At 35.5% G+C, this 12,361-nt stretch overlaps 1 protein-coding gene and 1 pseudogene across 2 annotated transcripts in view; one reads left to right on the forward strand and one right to left on the reverse strand.

Annotated features, from left to right (window-relative positions):
- The window catches only part of PIBF1 (progesterone immunomodulatory binding factor 1), a 233,993-nt gene that overhangs the window by 89,739 nt on the left and 131,893 nt on the right, over positions 1–12,361 (forward strand). The window lies entirely within an intron of this gene.
- LOC119470399 lies at positions 10,166–10,278 on the reverse strand (annotated as a pseudogene).

The raw sequence follows: 12,361 nt of genomic DNA on the forward strand, positions 1-12,361 counted from the left end.
CCCAGGCTACAGTGCAGTGGGCGCCATCTCGGCTTAACTTCTACCTCCCAGGTTCAAGTGATTCTCCTGCCTCAGCCTCCCAAGTAGCCGGGATTATAGGCATGTGCCACCGTGCCCAGCCAGTTTTGCATTTTTAGCAGCGATGGGGTTTCACCATGGTGGTCAGGCTGGTCTGGAACTTCTGACCTCAGGCAGTCCACCTGCCTCAGCCTCCCAAAGTGCTGGGATTACAGGCATGAGCCACCGTGCCCAGCCTAGGAAAAACTTGATATTCCAACTTGGCTGGTAGTTGGAGGAAGAAAAGAAGAACTTGTTAAATTGAACTTACTCAAAATGAAATTTTGCTATTCTGATAAGAAAGGAGAAAGACAAGCCATGGTCTTGAGGAAAATATTTGAAAACCGCATATCTAATAAATGGCTAACATCCAGAATTCTTGCAATTTAAGAAGACAAGCTACTCAATTTAAAATTTTTTTAAATGGCCAACAGATTTGAACAGCCACTTAATGAAAGTAGAACTACAGATGACCAATAAGCACGAGAAAAGATGCTGTTATCAGTCATCAGGAAAATAGCAGTTATACCAGAATTCATTACCCCTACAACAACTAATATGGCTAGATTTTAAAACACTGATAATTACAAGTGTTGGTAAGGTTGTCAGTTAACTGGAATGTCCACACATCACTTATGTGAATGCAGAATCACAGTCACTTTGGAAATGATTTGACAGTTTTTATAAGGTTAAACATAAACTTAGTATAAGGTCCAGCATTTCTACTTCTAGTTATTTACCTAAGAGAAATGAAAAACCTATATACATATAAGGACTTCTGTGTAAATGTTTATAGCAGCTATATTTTTAATGTCCCCAAACTGGAACAACTAGTGCATCAAACTAAATTTGGGTTTATACATGCTATAGAATACTATATAGCAATAAAAAAGGAAGAAACTACTTATAAATGGAAAATCGTTTTATTATAAAAGCGCTATGTTGAAAGAAGGCAAACACAAAAGACTACATACTGTTTGATTCCATTTGTATGATATAATAGAAAAGGCAGACTAATGACACAAATCCATTCGACAGTTGCCAAGAGCCAGGAGTGGAATGAGAGAACTGACTGAAAAGCAGCAGCACAGAGAGCTTTTGAGGGTGATGGGAATGCATATTATGATTGTAGTCATGGTTGTATTACTATAAACATTTGTTGAAACTTATGAACTTGCACACTTAAAATTGGTAAATTTTGTGTGTAATTTATGCTTCAGTGAAGCTGGTTTTCAAATAGACTTTATTTTTTACAGCAGTTTTAGGTTCACTACAAAATTGGAAGGAAGTACAGATTGCTCATATAATACCTACCCCTATACATGTATAGCCTACCCCATTAGGAACATCCCCCACTAGAGTGCTACATTTGTTAAAATTGATGAATCTGACAAATCATTATCACCCAAACTCCATAGTTTTTATTAGGGTTCACTCTTGGTCCAATTACTTTTTAATTTCTTCACTTCATCTTTTGTCCAAGTTCACTCTTGGGGTTATACATTCTATATGTTTGGACAAATCTGCCATGCATATATCCATCAATATAGTATCATGCAGAATAGTTTCATTACTGTATTATTTTACTGTCTCCTTGGGTTTACCTTTTTCAGAATGTCATAATCATACAGTATGTAACCTTTTCAGACTGTTTTCATTTAGTAGTATGCATTTAAGGTTTCTCCCTGTCTTTTCATGACTTCATGATCATAGCTCATATCTTTCAGTGCTGAATAATATTCTGTTGCTGAGATGTATCACAGTTCATCTATTCACCTACTGAAGGACATCTTCACTGCTTCCAGGTTATGGCAGTTATGAATAAATCTGCTATAAACATCTTTGTGCAGGTTTTTGTGTAGATAAGTTTTTAAGTCCTTTGGGCAAATATTCAAAGAGTTTGATTGTTGAATCTTATAGTAAGAGTGCTTAGTTTTCTAAGTAACCACAAAATGTGTCAGTGTAGCGTGGGGAAAAAAAAAAAGAAGAGGAAGAAACCATCAAACTGTTTTCCAAAGTAGCTCTACCAGCATACACCTCCACCAGCAGTGAGTGAGGATTCCTGTTGCTTCATATTGTTGTCAGCATTTGGTATTGCCAGTGTTCTGGATTTGGGCCATTTTAATACATGTATAGTGATATCTCATTGTTGTTTTAACTTGCATTTTCCTGATGACATAAGATGTAGAGCGTCTTTTCATGTGCTTATTGACCATCTGTGTATCTTCTTTGGTGATGTAGCTGTTAAGATCTTTGGCCCGTTTTTTAATAGCATTGTTTGTTTTCTTATTGTTGAGTTTTAAAAATTCTTTGTATATTTTGGATAACAATCCTTCATTAGATACGTATTTTGCAAGTATTTTCTCCCAGTCTGGAGTTTTTATTTTCCTCCTCTTGATGGTGTCTTTCACAGAGCAGAAGCTTTTAACTTTAATAAAGTCCAGTTTATTGGTTTTTTCATGGATTATGCATTTGTTGTTTTGTCTAAAAAGCCATGGCCCAGACCAAGGTCATCTAGATTGTTGTCTGTGTTATCTTAGGAGTTTTATAATTTTGCATTTTACATTTAGGTATGTGATTTATTTTGAGTTAATTTTTGTAAAAATGTGAGGTCTGCTCAGATTCTTTTTTTTTTGCATGTGAATGTCCTATTGTTCCAGCAACATATGTTAAAAAGCTGAGATCATGCCACTGCACTCCAGCCTGGCGACAGAGCGAGACTCTGTCTCAAAAAAAAAAAAAAAAAAGGAACTATCTTTCTGTCAGTATTCCCTTTGTCTTTTTGTCAAAGATAGTTGACTGTGTGAGTCTGCTACAGGGATCTGTATTCTGTTCCATTGATCTATTTGTCCATTCTTTTGCCACTACTGCACCTTCCTGTTTCTGTAACTTTATAATAAGTCTCAAAGTTGGATAGTGTCAGTCTACTAGCTTTGTTCTTCTCTTTCCATATAATATTGGCTATTCTGAGTCTTTTGAGTTTCCATGTTAACTTTAGAATCAGTTTGTCAATATCCACAAAATAGCTTGCAGGGATTTTTATTGGGATTACATTGAATCTATAAATCAATCTGGGAAGAACTGACAGCTTCACAGTATTGAGTCTTCTTACCTGTATACGCAGAGTATTTTACATTATTTAGTTCTTTGATTTTTTTATCAGAGTTTTTAGTTTTCCTCATATAGCTCTTGTACATGTTGTTTTAGATTTATACCAAAAGATTTTATTTTAAGCATTGTTAATATAAATGTTACTGTGTTTTAAACTTGAAATTCCACCTGTTCAGTGCAGATACATAGGAAAGTGATTGGCCTTTGTATACTGCCCTTGTATCCATCAACATTGCTATAATCACTTATTAGTCCCAGTAGTTCTTGGCCAATTCTTTTAGATTTTCTACATAAAGTCATATCATCTGCATAGAAAGACAGTTTTATTTCTTCCTTACCAATCTATATACTTTTTATTTTCTTTTTTTATTGTAGTTAGCACTGACTTCAAGTATTATGTAGAAAAGTTTCAGATCTTAGTTGGACAACTTCAAGTTTCTTACCATTAAGATGTTATCTGTAGGATTTTTGTGTTATTTTTTATCAAGTTGAGGAGGTTCCCCACTCTTCTTAGTTTACTGAGAGTTTGTATTATCAGCCAGTGTTAGATTTTGTCAAATGCTTTCTCTGCATCTACTGACAGGATCTTGCGGTTTTCCTTCCTCAGCTTGTTGATGTGATGGATCACATTAATTGATTTTTCAAATTTTGAACCAGCCTTGCATTACTGGTATAAATCTCACTTGATTGTGGTATATAATTCTTTTTAAGCACGGTTGGTTTCAATTTATTAATAATTTGTTGAGGGTTTTTGTATCTATATTCATGAGAGATATTGGCCTCTTGGTTTTTTTTCCTGTAATGTCATTGTCTGGTTTTGGTATTTGAGTGATGCTGGCCTCACAGAATAAATTGGAAAGTATTCCTTCTGCTTCTAGCCTCTGGTGGATACTGTAGAGAACTGGTATAATTTCTTCCTTAGATATTTGGTGGAAGTTACCAGTGAACCCATCTAGGCCTGTCCTTTCTGCTTTGGAAGGTTTAAATTATTGATTAAATATTTTAAAATACATGTAGGCCTCTTCAGATTCTTTGTCTCTTCTTATGTCAGTTTTAGCAGATTGTGTCTTTCAAGGAATTGGTCAATTTTGCCTAGTTTAGGAAGTTTGTGGGCACAGAGTTGTTCATAGTATTCTTTTGATTATCTTTTTAGTGTCTATGGGATCTGTAATAATGACCGCTGTTTCATTTCTGATGTTAGTAATTTAGGTCCTCTCTTTTTTTCTAGTGTAGCTAAACTTTTACTGATTTTATTGATTTTTTTTCGAAAGAAACACTTTAGATGTCATTGGTTTTCTTTTGATTTCTGCAGTAATTTTTTTCTTAGTACTTACTTTCAATTTAATTCACTCTCTTTTTTTCTAGTTTCCTAAGGTAGAAGTTTAGATGATTGATTTTAGATCTTTCTTCTTTTCTAATATACATAGTTAGTGCTATTAATTTCCCAAGCATTGCTTTTGCTACATTCCACAAGTTGTATTTTCATTTTCATTTAGTTTAAAATATTTTCTAATTTCTCTTGAGTTTTCTTCTTTGATGTATGTGTCATTTAAAAGTGTGTTGTTTAATATCCACATGTTGTAGAATTTTCCAGTTATCTTTTTATTGTTAATTTCTAGTTTAATTACACTGTGGTTTGAGAGTAGAGAGCATATGATTTTTATTCTTTTAACTTTGTTCATGTATGTTTATGGCCTAGGATGCAGTCTATCTTCTGCATATCTATGTTTCATGTGAGCTTTAAAAGAATGTGTATTCTGCTGTTTTTAAATAAATTGTGATTATAACCAGTTGATTGATGATGTTGAATTCTATTTCCTTAATCACTTTCTGCCTGCTGGATATGTCCATTTCTAATACTGGGGTGTTGCAGTCTTCAGCTATAGTAGTAGATTCATATATTTCTTCTTGCAGCTCTGTCAGTTCTGACTCATGTATTTTGACACTGTTCTTTGACATGTAAATGTTAAGGATTATTATATTTCCTTGGAAAATGGACCCCTTTATCATTATGTAATTCCCCTCCCTTTATCATTATGTAATGCCCCTCTTTATCCTTGATAACTTTTCTTACTCTGAAGTTTGTTCTGTCTGAAGTTAATATAAGCTATTCCCACTTTCTTTTGAGTAGTGTTATAATGGTATATCTTTCTCCATTCACTTTTAATCTACATGTATCTTGATATTTAAAGTGTATTCCTTTTAGGCAGTATATAGTTGGGTGGTTTTTTTAATCTGACAATCTCTTATTTAATTGGTGAATTTAGAACATTTACATACTAAGTGATTATTGATATACTGTAGTTAGATTTGCATCTACCATATGTATTACTTTTTTTCTACTTGTTCTATTTTTGTTTTTCATTCTTTTTCTTTTTTTTGGTTTTAACTGGCATTTTGACGCCGTTGTTGGGGACATAAATGTTAGGAATTACTGTATCTTCTGGGAGAAAGAACTTGAAAAAGGAAAGTTTGAAATGTAAGCTAGCCGGGCGCGGTGGCTCAAGCCTGTAATCCCAGCACTTTGGGAGGCCAAGGCGGGCGGATCACGAGGTCAAGAGATCGAGACCATCCTGGTCAACATGGTGAAACCCCGTCTCTACTAAAAATACAAAACATTAGCTGGGCATGGTGGCGCGTGCCTGTAATCCCAGCTACTCAGGAGGCTGAGGCAGGAGAATTGCCTGAACCCAGGAGGCGGAGGTTGCGGTGAGCCGAGATCGCGCCATTGCACTCCAGCCTGGGTAATAAGAGCGAAACTCCGTCTCAAAAAAAAAAAAAAAAGAAAATGTAAGCTAAATGTGACAATTGAGGAGGTTAAAGTTGTTTTGTATCAAGAAATGAAGGAGGTCTACAATCCTTCCAACCAGAGAAGGAATGTTCTGATTAGGAGTGTAGGGAAAGAAAGAAAATTAGAATATAAACAAGTTTTAAGGTAGAGCGTAGGGAATTGAAATAAACCCTTGTTGGATAGATGTTGACCTTAGTAAAAAGGAAGTCATCAAATGACAATGAAGAGGGCTGTAAAGGACCTGAGAGTCTTAATAAAAGAAGGCAGTTTTAGAATGACAACTATAGCGAATACAATAATCTAACAGATTTTGAATAAAAGAATTCGGTCATGGATTTGGTCAGTATGCCATCCTTAATTTCCCACAGCTTCTCTTAATTCAAACCAGAAGTCAACAAACTATGTATGGCCTATAGGCCAAACCCAGCCTACCATCTGTTATTGGGCAGACTGCAAGCAAAGATTGGTTTGTGATTTTTTTTTAATTATGAAGGGGAAATAAAAATAAATATTTAATGACACATGAAAATTACATGAAACGCAGATGTTAGTGTATATAAATAAAGTTTTATTGGAACATAGTTCTACTCATTTATTTACAAATTATAGCTGCTTTTGTGCTACAACTGCACAGTTGAGTTGTTGCAACAGAAACTTTATTGTCCACAAAGCCTAAAATATTTACTCTTTGGTCCTTTACAAAAGATGTTTGCATGCTAGCTTTTAGCAGCATCAGTTAAGCAGCACTGCTAAGTGCTTATCTGTTTCTCTGAGACCATTCACAAGTCTGAGTAGATGGGTCACCATTTATTGATGCTTTCACGATGTCAGCTGTTCTCTTTCCCATGCATCTCTTCAGCAGGGTAGGAAAATTATTACTTTGAACGTGTAGCTCTGTTTCTTGGTAAGGATAAGATACATTCCACTGACTGGAAGAAAAATCAAATTCTTTGCTTCCAAAATTCCTATATTTTAAAGTATTAGAACATCGCATGCTTTATGGAAAAACATATGGAACATGATAAGACATCTTGGCCAGACTAAAAATTGGAACTCCCGCAGCCAGGAAAACATATAAAGTCATCTTAAAACAAAACGCTTCAGCAAACTTGTATGTTTAATTTAACAAACACATAGTGCTTACTGTGCCAACACAGTTTTAAGCATTTTACTAATATTAACCCACTTAGTTATCCTAATTACCTAATGAGATTATCACTATTACTCTCATTTTATAAATATAGAAGCTGAGACACAGGTAGTAAAGAGTGGCATGGAATTTAACCCATACAGTCTGGCTTCAGAACCCTTGCTTAATAAAGTTATTTATGGATATTTAACCCTCTGAATCTAAAATAAAAATTGAAACTATGAAAATAAATAAATATTTAAAGTCACATTACATTAAAAAATACTTCAATCTCAGGAAGCTTCAAGATTGAGGCACTTTTTGTTTTTGTTTTAGATTTCTTATTATATACCTATGTATGTATTTGACTTCTAGGCTCAGGGAAGACGTGCAGATTTGTTACTTAGGTAACTTGTGCGTTACTCATGTTTGTTGTACAATAATCTCATCACCCAGGTAGTGGGCATACATAGTACCCAATAGGTAGTTTTTCAACCCAAGCCACCCTTCCAGCTCAAGTAGTTCCCAGGGTGTACTGTTCCCATTTTTGTATTTATGTGTATTCAGTGTTTAGCTTTTTTATGGCTGAATTGTATTCCATGGTGTATATGTATCCCATTTTTTTAAATCCAGTCCACCATTGATGAGCATCTAGGTTGATTCCATGTCTTTGCTTTTGTGAATAATGCCACAATGAACATATGAGTGCATGTGTCTTTTTGTTAGCATGATCTGTTTTCCTTTGAATACCTTTCCAATACCCAGTAATGGGATTGCTGGATTGAATGGTAGCTTTAAGTTATTTGAAACCTCCACACTGCTTTCCACAGTGGCTGAACTAATTGACATTTCCATCAGCAGTGTTTAAGTGTTCCCTTTTCTCCATGACCTCACCGACATCTGCTATTTTTTGACTTTTTAATAATAGACATTCTGACTGGTGTGAGATGGTAGCTCATGGTTTTAATTTGCATTTCCCTAATAATTAGTGATGCTGAGCATTTTTTTCATGTACTTCTTGGCCACATGTATGTCTTCTTTTGAAAAATGTCTGTTCATGTTCTTTGCCCATTTTTTAGTGGAATTGTTTGGGGTTTTTTTGCTTGTTGAATTGTTTAAGTTCTGTATTGACTCTGGATAGTAGACCTCTGTTGGATGCATAGGTTGTGAATAGTTTCTTCCATTCTATGGATTGCCTGTTTACTACACTGATCATTTCTTTTGCTGTGCAAAAGCTTGTTAGTTTAATTAGATCCCACTTAACCAATTTCTATTTTTGTTGCAACTGTTTTTGGGTTCTTAGTCATAAATTCTTTGCCAAGGCCAAATTTCCTAGGTTTTCTTCTATGGATTTTATAGTTCGGACCTTACATTTAAGTCTTTAGTTCATTTTGAGTTGATTTTTGTACCTGGTATAAGAAAGGGGTCCAGTCTCAATCTTCTGCATGTGATTAGCCAGTTATCCTAATAACATTTAAGAATAGGGAGTTCTTTCCTCATTGCTTGTTATTGTTGACTTTGTTAAAAATCAGATGGTTGCAGGTGTGTTTGGCTTTATTTCTGGGTTCTCTGTCCTGTTCCATTGGCCTATGTGTCTGTTTTTATACCAGTACCATGCTGTTTTGGTTACTGTAGGCTTGTACTTAAAGTAAGGTATTGTGGTGCCTCTAACTTTGGTTTCTGTTGTTGTTTTATTTTGTTTGTTTTTGTTTTTTGTTTAGGGTTTCTTTCTCTCTTTTTTGGTTCCATATGAATTTTAGAATAGTTTTTTTCTCATTCTGTTAAAATGATATGGGTAATTTGATAGGAATAGCATTTAATTTACTGTCTTTGGGCAGTGTGGCCACTTTAACAATATTGATTCTTTTTATCCATTAGCAAGGAATGTTTTTTCATTTGTATTATCTCTGAATTTCCTTGAGCTGTATTTAGTGATTCTCACTGTAGAGATGTTTCATGCAGCACTTTTTGAATCAACTAGTAGTTTCCACTTCATTTTTCACTGCTTTTTGAATTTTTTTACTGTTTGAATCCCTAGATGATACCGTAACTGAATTTTTATTTTTAGCCTCAGTGCCTTTTCAGATAATTTTTTTCCCATTTGTTCTTTTGGTGTGTTTGTGATCTTAAAAATCAACTACTTATGTTTCTTTTTTCAGTAAACTCCAAAACCTTTTCTCAGTGTAGTTGTGAGGCTGTATCCCAGAAATAATTATTAAATCTGAGTTCCCATTTTTACTGATTCTTTCAAGTAAACAAAATTAGAATTCAAAATTTGCGTCACAAGCCAGTGTGTCTTTCCTAAACCGTATTTTGCCTTTTCAAGATAATGAGGGACTACTAAATGGGAGAGACTTTATAAGGACTTACATAAAAGGGGTCACTCTTTTTGTCTTAAGGATAGTTTGAAAGGAAACGCCTTTTTATTTAATTCATACACAGACTATAGGAGTTGGTAAGGTGCAGAACTGTCTTTGCCCAAAGCAAGGGAAATAACTTTTATCTCTGTCCTCCCATGCCACCCTTTAATAACCTGAACCTCCTTAAACCCCTGACCCCAAAAAAAGGTTTTTCTCTCCCTTGGAGAGCCTTTTTGTGTTTTGTTTTTGTGGAGAGCTGTTACCTGTTTTTTAAATTTATTTTTCAGTCATATAGTTTGTCAGTGTCTTTCTAATTTAGTCGTCTCTGTCCACACTTATCTGCCGTTGATATGCTGCTGGAGATTGTGTATGTGCTTTTGGTACCTGCTTTACTTTTATTTTTTTTAATATGACTTTCTCTCTTGGATATTGATTGTTAGAGCATAAGAGCCCAGAAATTTGAGGCAGACTTGAATCTGAGGCAGATTTCAGCTTTTCTACTTACTTGGACATGTTATTAACTTCTCTGAGTCTCAGGATCTTTATCTCTATTTAGAGAATAATCGCTTGCCCACTTTCACCACTGTTATTCAACATAGCACTAGAAGTTACAGCTAAAGCAACCAGACAAGTAAAGGAAATACAGGGCAATCAAACTGTTAAGGAAGAAGTCAAATTATTCTTATTACTGGATGATAGGGTCTTTTTTTAAAAAAAAACAAAACAAAATGCTTCACGAATTTGCATGTTATCCTTGTGCAGGAACCATACTAATCTTAATCTTCTGTGTATTATTCCAATTTTCGTATATGTGCTGCTGAAGTGAGCACAATGATAAGATCTTCTAAGACTCCACCAAAAACCTATTAGAACTGATAGGTAAATTCAGTAAAGTTGCAGGACACAAAATCACTAACACTTCTATATGCCAACAGTGAACAATCTGAAAAAGAAACTAAGAAAGTAATTTCATTTAAAATAGCTACAAGTAAAATTAAATACCTAGGAATTAAAGAAATGGCCGGGCACAGTGGCTTATGCCTGTAATCTCAGCACTTTGGGAGGCCAAGGTGGGCAGATCACGACGTCAGGAGTTCGAGACCAGCCTGGGCAACATAGTGAAACCCTGTCTCTACTAAAAATACAAAAAATTAGCCAGGCATGGTAGTGCACACCTGTAATCCTAGCTACTAGGAAGGCTGAGTCAGGAGAGTCTCATGAACCCATGAGGCAGAGGTTGCAGTGAGTTGAGATCACGCTATTTCACTCCAGCCTAGGCAACAGAGCAAGACTCCATCTTGGAAAAAACAAAAACAAACAAAGAAGTAAAAGATCTCTACAATGAAAACTATAAAACACTGATGCAAGAAATTGAGGAGAACACACAAAAATTGGAAAGATACATTCCACGTTCATGGCTTGGAAGAATCAATATTGTTAAAATGTCCATACTACCCAGAGCAGTCTACAGATTCAATGCAATCCCTATCAAAATACCAATAACGTTCTTCACAGGAGTAGAAAAAAAAATCCAAAAATGTATATGGAACCACAGAAGACCCAGAATAGCCAAAGCTATCCTATGTTAAAAGAACAAACTGGAGGAATCACATTGCCTGACTTCAAAAAATACTACAGTGCTGAAGTAACCCAAACAGCATGGTACTAGCATAAAAACAGACACGCAGACCAATGGAGAAAAACATAGAGAAATCAGAAACAAATTCATACATCTCCAGTGAATTTATTTTTGAGAAAGATGCCAAAAACATACATTGGGGAAAGGACAGCCTCTTCAATAGATTATACTGGGAAAACTGGATGTCCATATGCAGAAGAATAAAACTAGACTGCTGTCTCTTGCTATATGCAAGAGTAAAATCAGCATTGATTAAATGCTTAAATTTAAGACCTCACGCTATAAATCTGCTAAAAGAAAACATTGGAGAAACTCTCTAGGACATTGTTCTGAACCAAGATTTCTTGAGCGATACCCCCCAGAAGCACAGCAGGCAGCCAAAGCAAAAATGGACAAATGGGATCACGTCAAGTAAAAAAACTCCTGCATAGCAAAGGAAGCATCAACAAAGTGAAGAAACAGCGCACAAAATGGGAGAAAATATTTGCGAACTATCCATCTGACAAGGAACCAATAACCAGAATATATAAGGTGCTCAAACAATAGGAAAAAAAAAATCTAATAATACAATTTGTAAGCGGGCAAAAGATCTGAATAGACATTTCTTAAAGGAAGACATACATATGGCAAACAGGGTTATGAAAAGATGCTCAGCTTCATTGATCATCAGAGAATGCAAATCAGAACTACAATGAGACATCATCTCACCCCAGTTAAAAGAGCATTTATCCAAAAGACAAGCAATAACAAATGCTGACAAGGGTGTGGAGTAAAGAAAATCCTCATACACAGTTCATGGGAATGTAACTTAGCACAACCACTATGGAGAACAGCTTAGAGGTTCCTCAGAAAACAAAAAGTAGATTTATGTGGATCAGTGATTGCTGGATCATATGGTAGCTCTATTTTTTGTTTTTGAGTGTATCCCAAAAGAAAGGAAATCAGTATATCAAAGAAATATCTGCACTCTGATATTTATTGCAGCACCGTTGATAGTAGCCAAGACTTGGAAGCAACCCAAGTGTCTGTCAATAGATACTGGATAAAGAAAATGTGGTACCTATATGCAATGGAGTATTCTTCAGCCATAAAAAGAAATGAAATCGGCCGGGCGCGGTGGCTCAAGCCTGTAATCCCAGCACTGTGGGAGGCCGAGGCGGGTGGATCACGAGGTCAAGAGATTGAGACCATCCTGGTCAACATGGTGAAACCCTGTCTCTACTAAAAATACAAAAAATTAGCTGGGCATGGTGGCGCGTGCCTGTAATCCCAGC

This window comes from Cebus imitator, unplaced genomic scaffold (genome assembly GCF_001604975.1).
Source record: "Cebus imitator isolate Cc_AM_T3 unplaced genomic scaffold, Cebus_imitator-1.0 Scaffold29, whole genome shotgun sequence".
NCBI lineage: Eukaryota > Metazoa > Chordata > Mammalia > Primates > Cebidae > Cebus > Cebus imitator.